At 33.9% G+C, this 13,363-nt stretch overlaps 1 protein-coding gene across 2 annotated transcripts in view; it reads left to right on the top strand.

The window, feature by feature from the left end:
* runx2a (RUNX family transcription factor 2a) overlaps positions 1-13,363 on the top strand; it is a 59,760-nt gene that overhangs the window by 36,572 nt on the left and 9,825 nt on the right. The window lies entirely within an intron of this gene.

The following is a 13,363-nucleotide window of genomic DNA, read 5'->3' as shown; positions in this document are numbered from 1 at the left end:
AATTACTAAAACTTTAACAAATTAAAATGAAAACCAAAAATATATAAAAAAAAATCGAATTCAGATTATTAGCAAAAATTATAATTGTACGGTTTTTTTTTAAACAATGTATATTAATGATACTAAAATAACACTGGAATAAACATATAAATTCAACAAAAATGTACTCAAAAATATCTTTACTCACCTTCGTGTTGTTCCAAACATGTATGACTTTCTCTCTGCTGTGGAACACAAAAGAAGATATTGTTTTTTCCCATATAATGGAAGTCTATGGGGTCTAAAAAAAAGGTCAACCTGTATGAGAGAAATAAGAGAGAGTGGTGACGTCATCTGAAAAAGAAAATCATTTCAGAGACAGAGCAAGATTACAAACTATTTTCCTTTGGGATAACATGCAACAATGAATCACAAATGAATCACAATTTTAATATAGCTTCCAAAAAGGGGGTTCCAAAAGAAATTTGGTAAACATTTCATAAAAGATCCTATTTTTAATAATCTACAGAACTTTTTTCCACAATAAAGAACCTATTGTGCAATGGAAAGATTCTATGGATGTTAAGGATTCTTCATGGAACCATTAATGCCAATAAAGAACCTTTACTTGACAGAGAATGAGAACACAATAGCCTCGTCTGAGGTTTGCTGAGGTCTTTTATATAGCTGAATGGCTTTTATTTTTAAGCAAAGGATGTTTCAGGTCAATCTGCTCTCCTTCGATCCCACACTATCTATCCCAAAGTCTATTTCTCATGCGCATGCTGCTGTTTGTAAGCGGAAGCCAGGTGGCCAGGCAGGAAATGACACATTCAGAGGCATGTCGAGTTGTGCAACGTCCTGTGAGTGTGTCGTGTAGCTGCCTCTGCCTGCCTGTTCACACATTCCTCCTGCGCTTAAGAGAGAAAAACAGAGAGAGAGACGCACACAAAAGCTCACATTCAGAGAGACAGACAGACATTCAGACCTTTAATTAAGCTTCAGCGTCATTCGCTTCTTTCATTTGCTCGGAGGTTGCTCTTTCATTGCTCATGTGGGAGATTTAATCCCGTTCTCTTTTAGGTTTATGTATCAAATTGTCAAGTTTCTCCTGAAATTCCAACACAAGTGAGATCATTGTTGACATACAGTGTAGTAAGAGCACAGAGCAGCAGTATGAAATGAATCTGGAGAGAATGTCAGAGGAGACATGTGAGATTTCATATGAGATGCAGGAGACTGGACTTGCTCTCCATTGCTGTTTAAACCCGGCCGGAAAATCCAGCAGTTGGTAGTTGTTTTGGAACATGGTTAGCTGGTAGACCATCTTAGACCATCAACAAACAACCAGATCAGCTTAGACCAGCTAGTCAACAGATACCATTGTTCCAAAACACAGCTAGCAGCTAAAGCTGGATTTTCCATCAGGGAGGAGAAACAATTCAGATCAGTGCTACTATAGTATCATTGAGAGATATATTTTATGAATTCCAAATTTTCCATTTCTATTTTAATTTTAGTTAAAGATTTAGTTATTTTTATTTCTTTGTCTATATTGTTTTTATTAATTTATGTTAGTATCATTGAGAATATTAATAATCCTTATGAATAGTTTAAATTAGTTTCGATTATTTTATCATTTCAATTTAATATTCGTGAATTTTTGGGGTCATTTTTTACTAGTTTTTAAACATATTTTTATTAGTTTTATTTCAGTATCTTGAGAGTATTAATAATTATTAATACTTTGAATTAGTTGTATTCTAATTTTAGTCTTTAATGTCTATTTTATAAAAACATTTTTAATATTGCGTTTCATATGTTTACTTATTTGAGATTGAGAATGAATGTTATATGTAATAATGTTTATTAATAATTTAAATGAGTTTTCATATTTTTCCATAACAATTTTTTTTTTAACATTTTAGCAATTTTATTGTGTGTATTTGTCATTTTCATTTTATTTATTTATTTTTTGGTCTATGAGAAATATTTTCTCAGCAACTAGCTGAAACAAAATACGTTTTTATATTTTATTTCAGATAATATTTACTTTAGTTCAAGTAACAATGTTTTTATGTTTTTTTTTTTTAAGATTTATTTTTGGCGTTTTTGCCTTTTATTGATAGGATAGTAGTGAGACAGGAAGCGAAGTGGCAGAGAGAGGGGGGATGGGATCGGGAAAGGTCCGCGAGCCGGGACATGGTTTTCGTTTTAGTTCATTTTAATAACCCTGATTGAGATCTCAACCCTAACTTCAGGAGAAAAACAGCATCTCACATCTACATAGCCGAGTGTCACTATAGTAAGACTGCTTGATTAACCTACATAGCATGTATGTTTTCATTGTTACTAAGGTGGTCCACACGTTTCCCTAACTGTTTAAGCTATTGAGAAAGTGCAGATATATTTTGTCTAGCATGAAATTCCCCAGCAACGCCTACTCATTTATAAAGAAAATATCACTTACGAGATTCAACTGGAGACTGATCCAATTATCTTCAGCCAATGGGAGCCAAGACACACAACAAGACAAGCATCACTGTTATTGCTTTAGCTATTGAACTTCAGCGCGTTACTCAAACCAATGCTTGTTGCACTGTTACTTTAGCGAGTGATCAGACTGAGGGTTGGATGGTGTTGGTGGTCGGTCTGCTCGCACAGGGCTGTGAGTGTGAAGCGCACACTGCTGTAATCATTTGGCGGGTCTCTGTAACTGTGGTTATTAAGAGTAATTTGGACTAATAGGCTGGGAGGAGCGGCTCAGAGCTTTCAGAGAAGGGCCTGTGTTACTGTGTTACCACCATGACTGCCATCATAATAGCAGCATTCTTACGTCGAGACCTGATCATTTAGCGCTGCTTTGTTGGTGGGCTTGACAAGTGAAAGACAGCCTCTGTAAGCCTGGAAGAGGGAAAAGAACTAAATCAATGTACAGTCACGCAAACTGTCACGTAAAACAAAATCATTTATTAGAGAAGCTGGCACTTTAAAACACACAGATACAACTAAGTACAGCAGCACACATAATGCATTTGCACTGCTTACCGAAAGTTCGCTTCACTTTATGAACCATAGATTTAAAGAGGGTTGCATCATTTTTAATATTGCACTTAATAGCCTAAATATACAAATGTAGAAGTTTGTGCTTTGCAGTGTTATTTTAGTATTCATTGAGATACTAATATAGTTTTTTAATAACCATTTGCACTGCTTACCGAAAGTTCGCTTCACTTTATGAACCATAGATTTAAAGAGGGTTGCATCATTTTTAATATTGCACTTAATAGCCTAAATATACAAATGTAGAAGTTTGTGCTTTGCAGTGTTATTTTAGTATTCATTGAGATACTAATATAGTTTTTTAATAAATATTTTTAATTTGTTTATATTTTCCATATTCATTTAAAGTTTTTTTTATGTGTTTTTGTAATTGTATTCGGGTTTTTTTCTTCTTTTTTGTTGATTTTGTTGGTTCTTTTAATTTTTTTATTGATTTTCATTTCAGTTTCAGTTTAAAGTTATTTTAGTACATCAAGTTAAACCAAATGAAAATGAGAAATGTTTTTTGGCAACAGTCTTATTTTAGTATCACATCACTGAAATGTTAATTATATTTGTATTAATATTTTGAGTAAAACAAATTAAATGTATATTTTTATTAATTTGTTCAATTTCAAAATGTTTATGCTTTTAATTTTAGTTTCAGTTTTAGTTAACTATAACTAACCAGCTTGGCAACTAGCTGAAATAAAATAAGTTTAAGTCATTATATATATATATATATATATATATATATATATGTATTTTATTTAATTTTTTTTTACTTTGTCAGTTAATGTTTATTTTAATTCAAGTAATGCAATTTTTTAAGGTTTTATTTTGTGTGTGTGTGTGTGTGTGTGTCTTGTTGTGGAAAAGTGTTAAGTGTGCTGTTTCTTTACGTTAGTGATAAGATGCACCATTTTCACCTGATGGACCATAAATAATAAAATGATACATTTTATAATAAATTTCTTCAGTTATACAGAACTGTTCTTTACTGGACTGTCCTGTAGATCTTCTGCTCCAGTGCTGTGATATGGCATCACTGAAAACTAAACAAGCATTTTAAGCACAAGTTTTGTGCACAATCTAGACTTATAAAAGTAAAGCTATGTGAAGAGTGCACACTGGAGTCTCTTGCTTGGCCTGTGTTGGCTCTGTTAATTAATGCCACATCACATTGGGGAGATGGAAAGCATGGCTTGTTTTTAAAAAGGTATTTGCCAAGATTATCCGTGACGCTGTGTTTTGACTGCCATGAAGACGGCTGGAAAAGAGCTATTGTCTCATGCAGAACTCAGCCAAACACGTTTCATAGAGAGAGCAATACGGTAAATGGTGTAAATGTTCAGCTCATGGAAGTTTTTCCACCACTATCTAATTCGCACACTTCTTTTTTGATTTCATCTCTTACTTTATTTCTTGTTTACTTCTCATTAGGTTTGAGACAGTAGGGTACGTCAAGGCTAAAGGACCCTGGGGTAAAAGGCACTTGATTGTATTTTTACTCACAAAACACAAAATAACAACAAACACTGCATTAATATCATAATCACTTGCTTGTGCTATAAAAGTTTTAGACAAATTATATTACTCAATCAATACTAAATAAATGAAAAAAAATATATTTTCACCAGCAAATGTTCATTTTTATATACGAAAAATCATTCGTATATAAAATGTCCTTACTAAAATATATTTTTCCACCAGATTTAAAATAAATAAATAAATAAAATACAAAATAACAAAAACACCATACAAAATATAAAATATAAAAATCTAAATTTAAATGCAATTTTTAGGTTGAATTAAAGTACACTCATTTTACCATTTCTTTTTACACAAATAATGTCACTCAATTAATACTAACTAAAAATAAACATATTTTCCACCAGAAAATGTTAGTTTTTATACATAAAAATACATTTTTCTTACAAAACATATTTTTAAATAAATAAAATAATAACAAAAAACACCACATTAATATTGCAATCACCTGCTTGTGCTAACTCAATTACCATTTCTTTTTACACAAATGATGTTACTCAATCAATACACAAAATGTTTTCCACCAGAAAACATAATTTTTTTTTACATATAAAAACATAAAAATAAATCACATTTTTCTTACTAAAATTAAATATATTTCGTTTTAAATAAATAAATAAATAAATGGCTAAATACTATACAATAAAAATACTAAATAACAAAAAACACCACATTAATATTGCAATCACCTGCTTGTGCTAACTCAATTTACCACTTCTTTTTACACAAATGATGTTACTCAATCAATACACAAAATGTTTTCCACCAGAAAACATAATTTTTTTTTTACATATAAAAACATAAAAATAAATCACATTTTTCTTACTAAAATTAAATATATTTCGTTTTAAATAAATAAATAAATAAATGGCTAAATACTATACAATAAAAATACTAAATAACAAAAAACACCACATTAATATTGCAATCACCTGCTTGTGCAATAAAATAGTCAAATTTGCATGCAATTTTGAGGTTTAATTAAAGCAAGCTTACTCTGCGGTTTCTTTTTACACAAACGTTAATCAATTCTAAACTAAACAAATAAATACAATTTCCACCAGATATTATATGTATATATCACATTTTACTTACTAAAAATAAATACATTTTTCATCACAATGTTTTCCTCATGCAGGCCTATTAGCCCTGTTGTCCTCTACCTCAAAAGAAGCTTTAATGCTTTCTCAGGCTAAAGGAAGGAATTCATCTTTCTTCTGCAGCTTCAGTGTTGTGCCACCACATGATTCAGTGTATTGTTTGCATAACAGCTTCTGACAATCAATATGTTGCACATAAAATCTTCTATTGAAGTCCGATTGTTTACGTTGTGGTTTGCGCGGAGCCGCTCTAATTGCTCAAAGCTGAAATGAGCATTAGCCGTGAAACTGGGATGCTTCTCTCTCTTTGAACGTGGCTCTGCTTGTCCAGACAGGTAGACGCACTCAAAACGCGTACGGTAGGCCTTCAGACAAAAGTCAACACAGGCCACTGAAAATAAAGCTAATGCAGGATGGCTCGCATAAGAAAGATGTGCTCGTGAATGAGACGTGAATGTAAGCAGAGAAACCTGATGGCTTCAATCAACAACACCGGGTTACACATGACTAGCAATACACCAGTACAGTATATTGGCCAGGTGAAGTGGTTTATATTTAGCTGTTTTGGAAATACTGCATGCTTATATATTTTTAGGGAATTTTGTGTTAATACTAATGGTTTATATTAATTTAGCCTTTAAAAAATTGCTTGCAAATCTCTCATTATGCTACATTATCACCATATACTGGATTCAGTCTTGTTTTATTTCAATTAGCACAGGTTTTGTATATCTTTTTGGACTGATTGGTCATTGATCTCAGCTTATGCACCTCAGTTTATGAGTGGAAAAAACATTATTTGTGGATCATTTTGGCAATATTAGGTGCATGAGCTACATAATACAAAACCTGTGCTAACTGAAAGAAAATAAGTTGATAAAAGGATTTAATCTGATATTTGGTAATAATATGGCATAACAAGAATTTTATAAGCAATTTTTTGTTTGACCGGGATCGCCACAAGTGTAACAAGGAGGGGAAAAAATCTCCAAAAAGTACAAAAACAAATGCTGGTAAGTTGTTATATCCTGTGTGAGCAAAGTCAGTAAGCTTTAGTCCAATGTCAAAAGATTAACTAGCATTTTCGAGAAAAAGAAAATGAGGAAACCCAGTGAGCCGCCTTGCTGTCTACAGCTTACTCGACTGCTGCCTTTTAAGTGAACCAGAACTTCAGTGTAACGCACTGTTGTTAACAGAAAGCAAGTTTTTCTGCCAACAATAACATCCTTTTTCATCTATCAAATTTGTCTCTAGATGATAAATATCACTAAATTGTCTCATTCATATTCAATGAAGGAATAGTTTACCCAAAAAATGAAAATTCTGTCATCATTTACTCACCTTTGTGTCGTTCCAGACCTGTATGAACACGAAAGAAGATATTATAAATGCATCTCACATTTTACGTTTTATATTATTTTTTTATTATTATTGAAATAAGTCTCTTTTGATGACCAAGGCTGCATTTATTTGAACAAAAATACAGTAAAAAGACCAAAATTGTGAAATATTATTACAATTTAAAATAACTGTTTTCTATTTGAATATATTTTACAATTTTAATTTATTTCTGTGATCAAAGCTGAATTTTCAGCATCATTACTCCAGTCTTCAGCGTCACGTGATTCTTCAGAAATCAGTATAATATGCTGATTTGCTGCTTAAGAAACATTTCTGATTATTAGCAATGTTGAAAACAGTTGTGCCGCTTCATATTTTTGTGGAAACAGTGATACATTCAATTTTTATATGAAGAGAAAGTTCAAAAGAACGGCACTTATTTTTAAATAGAAATATTCTGTAATATTATAAACGTCTTTATGGTCATTTCTTTTTATAATGATAAAAAAAAAACATACTGACCCCAAACTTTTCAACAGTAGTGTATAAACACACACACATACACTGACTATTGTGCATTAACCCCAATTGTGTCATTACTACAAAACAAAAGCAATATGGCCTCCTCTAAAATATGTGACTTTTAGGGACCATTGCAACTAATCTGATTAGATCGATACATATATCATCTTCGTTTTTCAGGATTCTGGCCTTTCTGGCCTGTGGAGACACATATAGCCCTGCTGTGCATGTTATATTTATGACTCACATGGGGCAAATAGAGGATTTTTTGTCAGTTTGCCGCGAATACGGCACCGAGTCGGTCTGGCCCCAGATCACCCCTCAAACAAATACATGTTGGCCCTGAAATAAAAGTTTGCTTGTTGGAGTCATACGCTTGCATGGTGTATGATTGTTGCAGTCGGCCCATCGATTTATAAAGCTCTAGTAGCATGTGTGCCCCTTCTTGGCGTAGCTGACTTCCTGAAGCTCTGAACACACGGACCACACAGGAGACTGGCAAACCTCCAGCGCTGCTTGGCTGCCGTCGGCTTTCTCCATTTCTCTCCCCCTCTCCGTCTACTTCTGATCCTCAGACTGAGCGGGTGTTCGGCCCCGTCCTGTCCTTAAAAAGCTTTCTTCCCCCCTTCGCTAATTTCGCGGGAGTTGCCATGTGAAATAATCCATTGTTTGACTCTTCAGAGGAGTCGGCCCTCCGCGGCACGGCAATTAGAGAAATGAAATCTAGACGGATGTATGTTTCCCTTTCTTCTTCCATGCGTTTTATTCTCTGTGTCGCCGCGGCGTGATTGATGCGCTCTGACGGCTCTGGCTGATATTTGATGTTGAAAGCGTGCTGGTGTTTAACGAGCACAGGGTGTTATTGCAGGTCATGCCACTATCATATGGCAATTTAACATGCAGGCGGAGGTTTCGGCAGCAATATGGCCACACAGTGTTTACACGCACATATTGCTTACTATCATTAGGCAGTTTTGCTTGAAAAGATTCCTTTTGAAGATATAAACAAACCTCTAACTGTACGTATTACAGTATTTTTTAAAGAGATTAATACTTTTAATCAGCAAGGATGCATAAAATTGATCAAAAGTGACAGTCATTTATAATGTTGCAAAAATATTTATATTTCGAATAAATGCTGTTCTTTGGAACTTTCTATTTATCAAAGAATCCTGAAAAATAAAATGCATCACAAAAATATTAAGCAGCACAACTGTTTTCAACATTGATAATAGTATGTTTCTTAAGCAGCAAATCAGCATATTATACTGATTTCTGAAGGATCATGTGACACTGAAGACTGGAGTAATGATGCTGAAAATACAGCTTTGATCACAGACATATATTACAGTTTACAGTATATTCAAATAGAAATCAGTTATTTTAAATTGTTAAAATATTTCAACATTTTACTATTTTTACTGTATTTTTAGTCAAATAAATGCAGCTTTGGTGAGCAGAAGTCTACAACATTATAAGAACAACCACATAACAACACCCTGGCAACCATCCATAACATTCCAGCATTGTGCCAGCAACTTTTGTAAAGACTACTTTCTTTTTCCTCCACCCAAAGCAAAGTTTTGTTCTTCAGCCTTAAACTAATAATCCAATTTTTTTTGCTGTAACGTAATCTTTTTACTTTATTGCAGACGTGTCTATTTGAGTATTTGAGCTCTAGCACTGAGAGATGTTTTTGGCACTGATGTAAACATAAGAGCACTCTCTATGTCTCATAGGATGAGTATTAGGGATTTTCCTTTCGTTCGTGCTGAATCATTCGCATGCCTTTTTTTTAATTCTGGAAATTTAGTCTTGGACTTCAAATCCAAAATCATATGCTTCTGTCCTCTCCAGCAGTGCTCAGAACATGTTCATAAGACACACATGACAGTGTTAAACATAATATCCAAGTCTCTCGGGATAAAATCATCTGCTAAATGCCATAACTGTATGTAAATAATAGGGTTACCAAACATTTCTGTACGAAGTTTCAGAAATGCCAAAATCTGCAAACAAAACTCAGAAATCTCATTATGAACTCTTAAAAAATATGATCTCTCTTCAAATAGAACCACTCTCCAGCGGTGCATAAGACATACAGTACATGACAGTGATAAACATGATATGCACTTGTGTAAGTTGCTCAGGACAAATGCATCTGATAAATGCTATAAATGTAAATTTAAACATTAGGGATACCAAATATTTCCTGTCTGGAGATTCAGAAATGCCAAAATCCGCAATCAAATGTCAGAAATCTCTCATCAAATAAAAAAAAAAAAAGATCTCTCTTAAAAAAGCTCTATACTTTTACTGTTTGACGACTGTTGTCTTAATTGGTCTGCTTTCATCTGCTGATACTTTAATGATCTCCTTTATGTCTCCAGAGCAATTAAAGAGTTCACAGACTCGCAAAGACCTTTACATTATGTATTCATGTATTCACGTCAGCGGTTTGCGTTATGTAACCCATGCTGATATTTACGGCTGCAGCAACCAATTAGTCAACAAATTAAAAGTCCCAATTCGTTTTATTTTTTATTTTTTATTCTATGACGAGGAAAAAAACCCTGAATTGCGAAATGGAAAAATGTCAGAATTGTATGATTTAAACTTGGAATTGCAATTAAAAAAAGTTTATATCTTGTTTTTATATCTTAAAATAGTTTATATCTGAGTTTATATCTTGTAATTCTGACATTTTTCTCAGAATTGCGAGAAACAAAGTCTGAATTCAGTTTTTTGTTCCGCCATGGGATAAGAAATAAAAAAATATTTGCAGCTTTTTCTCTCACAATTGTTTTTTTTTTTCTTTTTTCGAAATGCCAAGTTTATATCTCGCAATTCTGACTTTTTCTCAGAATTTCAAGGAAAAAAAATTCAGAATTGTGAGATATAAACTTCAAATTGCGAGAAAAAAGTTGCAATTAGCTTTTTATCCCATGTTGGAAACAAACATCCATATCTTTCATAAAATTAAATTTGGTGAAAATATTGGCAGATTCTGTTTCACATCACTTGTAACGTGGCAGATCATTTATGAGCCGCTCACCTCCATGCACACACACACACACACACACACAGGGGCCACATCCATCTAAAATGAAATTAAACCAGTTCCCTTTTTCAGCAGCTGCAGTAATGATTGTGTTTCTTTAATAGCGTATAGTGAGAGGGTATACTTTCAGGGAATTACTCACGCTCTCAATGCAAAGTGCTCGACATTGGCCTGTGAATGAGGAGCTGTGTTTGCTCAAGCGAACTCCAGAGCACAATCAGGTTTAGCGAGATTGGAGGTAGCTCTGGCTCGAACCGACTGGAGAGCGGCCAAGCTTTTGCAGGAGTTTCTCTTTTCTTCTGTGTGATATTTACTTTACAGCTATTCAGAGCAACCGACTGGGGCGAGACAGACAAGCCCGGAATAAATGCTCACAAAGTCCCTCTTTAACACATATTCTTCTTGTATTGACACAACAGTGCGGTTCCATTTAAATCGGGTTCTTTAGTGGAGATGTTGAGCTATGTATGGACTGGAAAGGGTGGTTCACGTGATGGGGAAGGGGGTGGACGTGGGGGCATGGCGTGACTCGTACTCTTTATTGCTGGATAGAGGACTGAGTCTGTCCTCTTTTATGGGAAATGAATGAATAAACATTGGCGGGTCATGCTTTTGTCGTGACTCACAGACATAGTTTCAAGCATGATAGGAATAATAGGGAAATAAAGCAGTTGTGCAATTTGACTGTGAATTCTTTTGGATTCATGCCACGGTGTAAAACAACGGCATGTACGGGCAGGTAGAAAGTCAATTTACTTCCCCTCCTTTTGTGTGCCATGTAGCTATTGTGAAAACTGAGATCTCTACGATTAGAGACCCAGATCGCTGATGCATCTCACCCACATACTGATCTGCTCATTTATTTTGCTGTGTTGTTTGGTAAATAATGAGGATTAATTGTTTGGTTGTACATTAAAGGGACAGTTTGCCCAAATATGAAACTTCGGTCATCATGTTGTTTGAAACATGTTTTCTGTGGATGTACCATAATATTTTTGATAATAGCATCATAACAGTATTTTATACAACATGTGTGCTATATTTCATGTCTCCTGAAGCCATACAACAGGGTGGAACAGACTGTAATTTTAATCTTGCCTTCAGCTGTAGATCTCAAATCTCAAATCTCACTTACACTTCAATGAATAATGACTATTTTAATTAACTGTGGTCTGTTTCTCTCACAAAACTATCAGGTTTCAACCAACGTGAGGGTGTGTAGATGATGACTGAATGTTCATTATTTGCTGAACTGTCCCTTTAAGAGTGTAGTTCACCCCACCCCCTCCAAATATGACACTGTCATCATATATTCACTCTGATGTCATTTTAGGATATTTTGGGGGATCTACAAACTGACCTTTTCCATACAATGAAAGTAAACAGTGACCAACATAACAAAAACACCATTAAAGTACTATGAACATAGTCTATATGACTTGTCATGAAGCCATACGATTGCTTTGTGTTCAAATTGAAGTTGTTATTTGAGCTCTGAAACTTCATTGCATCTCTTTATCACACAAAGCTGACTTCAAAAGACTTGAAATATAGAGCATAAGTATGGAAAAACAGTCTTTTTTGGAGCTTGGCATCGTTCATCCCATTCACTTTCATTGAATTGAAAAGAGCAGCGTGAACATTTTGAGTAACATCTCTTTTTGTTACCTGGAAACAAGAAAAATCATACAGGTTTGAAACAACAAGGAGAGTAAATTCACCCAAAAATGACACTTCTGTCATAATTTATTCACCCTAATTTCATTTTAGGATATTTTGGGGAATCTACAAACTGATCTTTTCTATACAGTGGCAAAAACACCATAAAAGTACCATGAAAACGCTCCAGGTGACAAATGATCTGAAACCATACAATAGATTTGTGTCCAAAATTTAAGGTGTTATTAATCTATATGGCTCATTTGCATCTATTCATCACACAATACAATCGTGTGACTTCAAAAAACAGACAATCGATCATTTTTACAGTGCTTTTTTATGCTACTTTCCCATTCGCTTTCATTGGATAGAAAGAGCAGCCTGAACATTTTGCAAAACATCTGCTTTTGAGTTTCTCGGAAGAAAAAACAGGTTTGCAACAACACAAGGGTGTGCAAATGATGCCAAAATGTTCTTTATTTGGCAAACTATCCCTTTAAAAGAGTGACATTCACCCAAAAATGACACTTCTGTCATAATTTATTCACCCTAATGTCATTTTAGGATATTTTGGGGAATCTACAAACTGATTTTTTCTATACAGTGGCAAAAACACCATAAAAGTACCATGAAAATGCTCCAGGTGACAAATGATCTGAAACCATACAATAGATTTGTGTATGAAATTTAAGTTGCTTTTTGATTGTTTTACAGTGATTTTTATGCTACTTTCCCATTTACTTTCATTGTAAAGAAAGAGCAGCTTGAACATTTTGTGTAACATCTGCTTTTGAGTTTCTCGGAAGAATGAAAAAAACAGACAGGTTTGCAACAACATGAGGGTGTGTAAATGATGCTAAAATGTTCATTATTTGGTGAACTATCCCTTTAAAAGAGTGAAATATGCCCAAAAATGACACTTCTGTCATCATTTATTCACTCTAATGTAATTTTAAGAAATTTTGGGAATCTACAAACTGATCTTTTCCATACGATGTAAGTAAACACTGACCAAAAATGACAAAAACACCATAAATGTGCCATGAAAAATAGTCCATATGACTTTTCTGCTTTATTTGCAAGCGTTCTGAGACCACATACAATAGAT

The sequence above is a fragment of the Sinocyclocheilus grahami genome, unplaced genomic scaffold (genome assembly GCF_001515645.1).
Source record: "Sinocyclocheilus grahami isolate Dianchi unplaced genomic scaffold, SAMN03320097.WGS_v1.1 scaffold179.1, whole genome shotgun sequence".
In the NCBI taxonomy this organism is placed as follows: Eukaryota; Metazoa; Chordata; class Actinopteri; order Cypriniformes; family Cyprinidae; genus Sinocyclocheilus; species Sinocyclocheilus grahami.
Note: the sequence above shows the minus strand (reverse complement) of the source record. Positions and strands in the feature narration are given on the sequence as shown.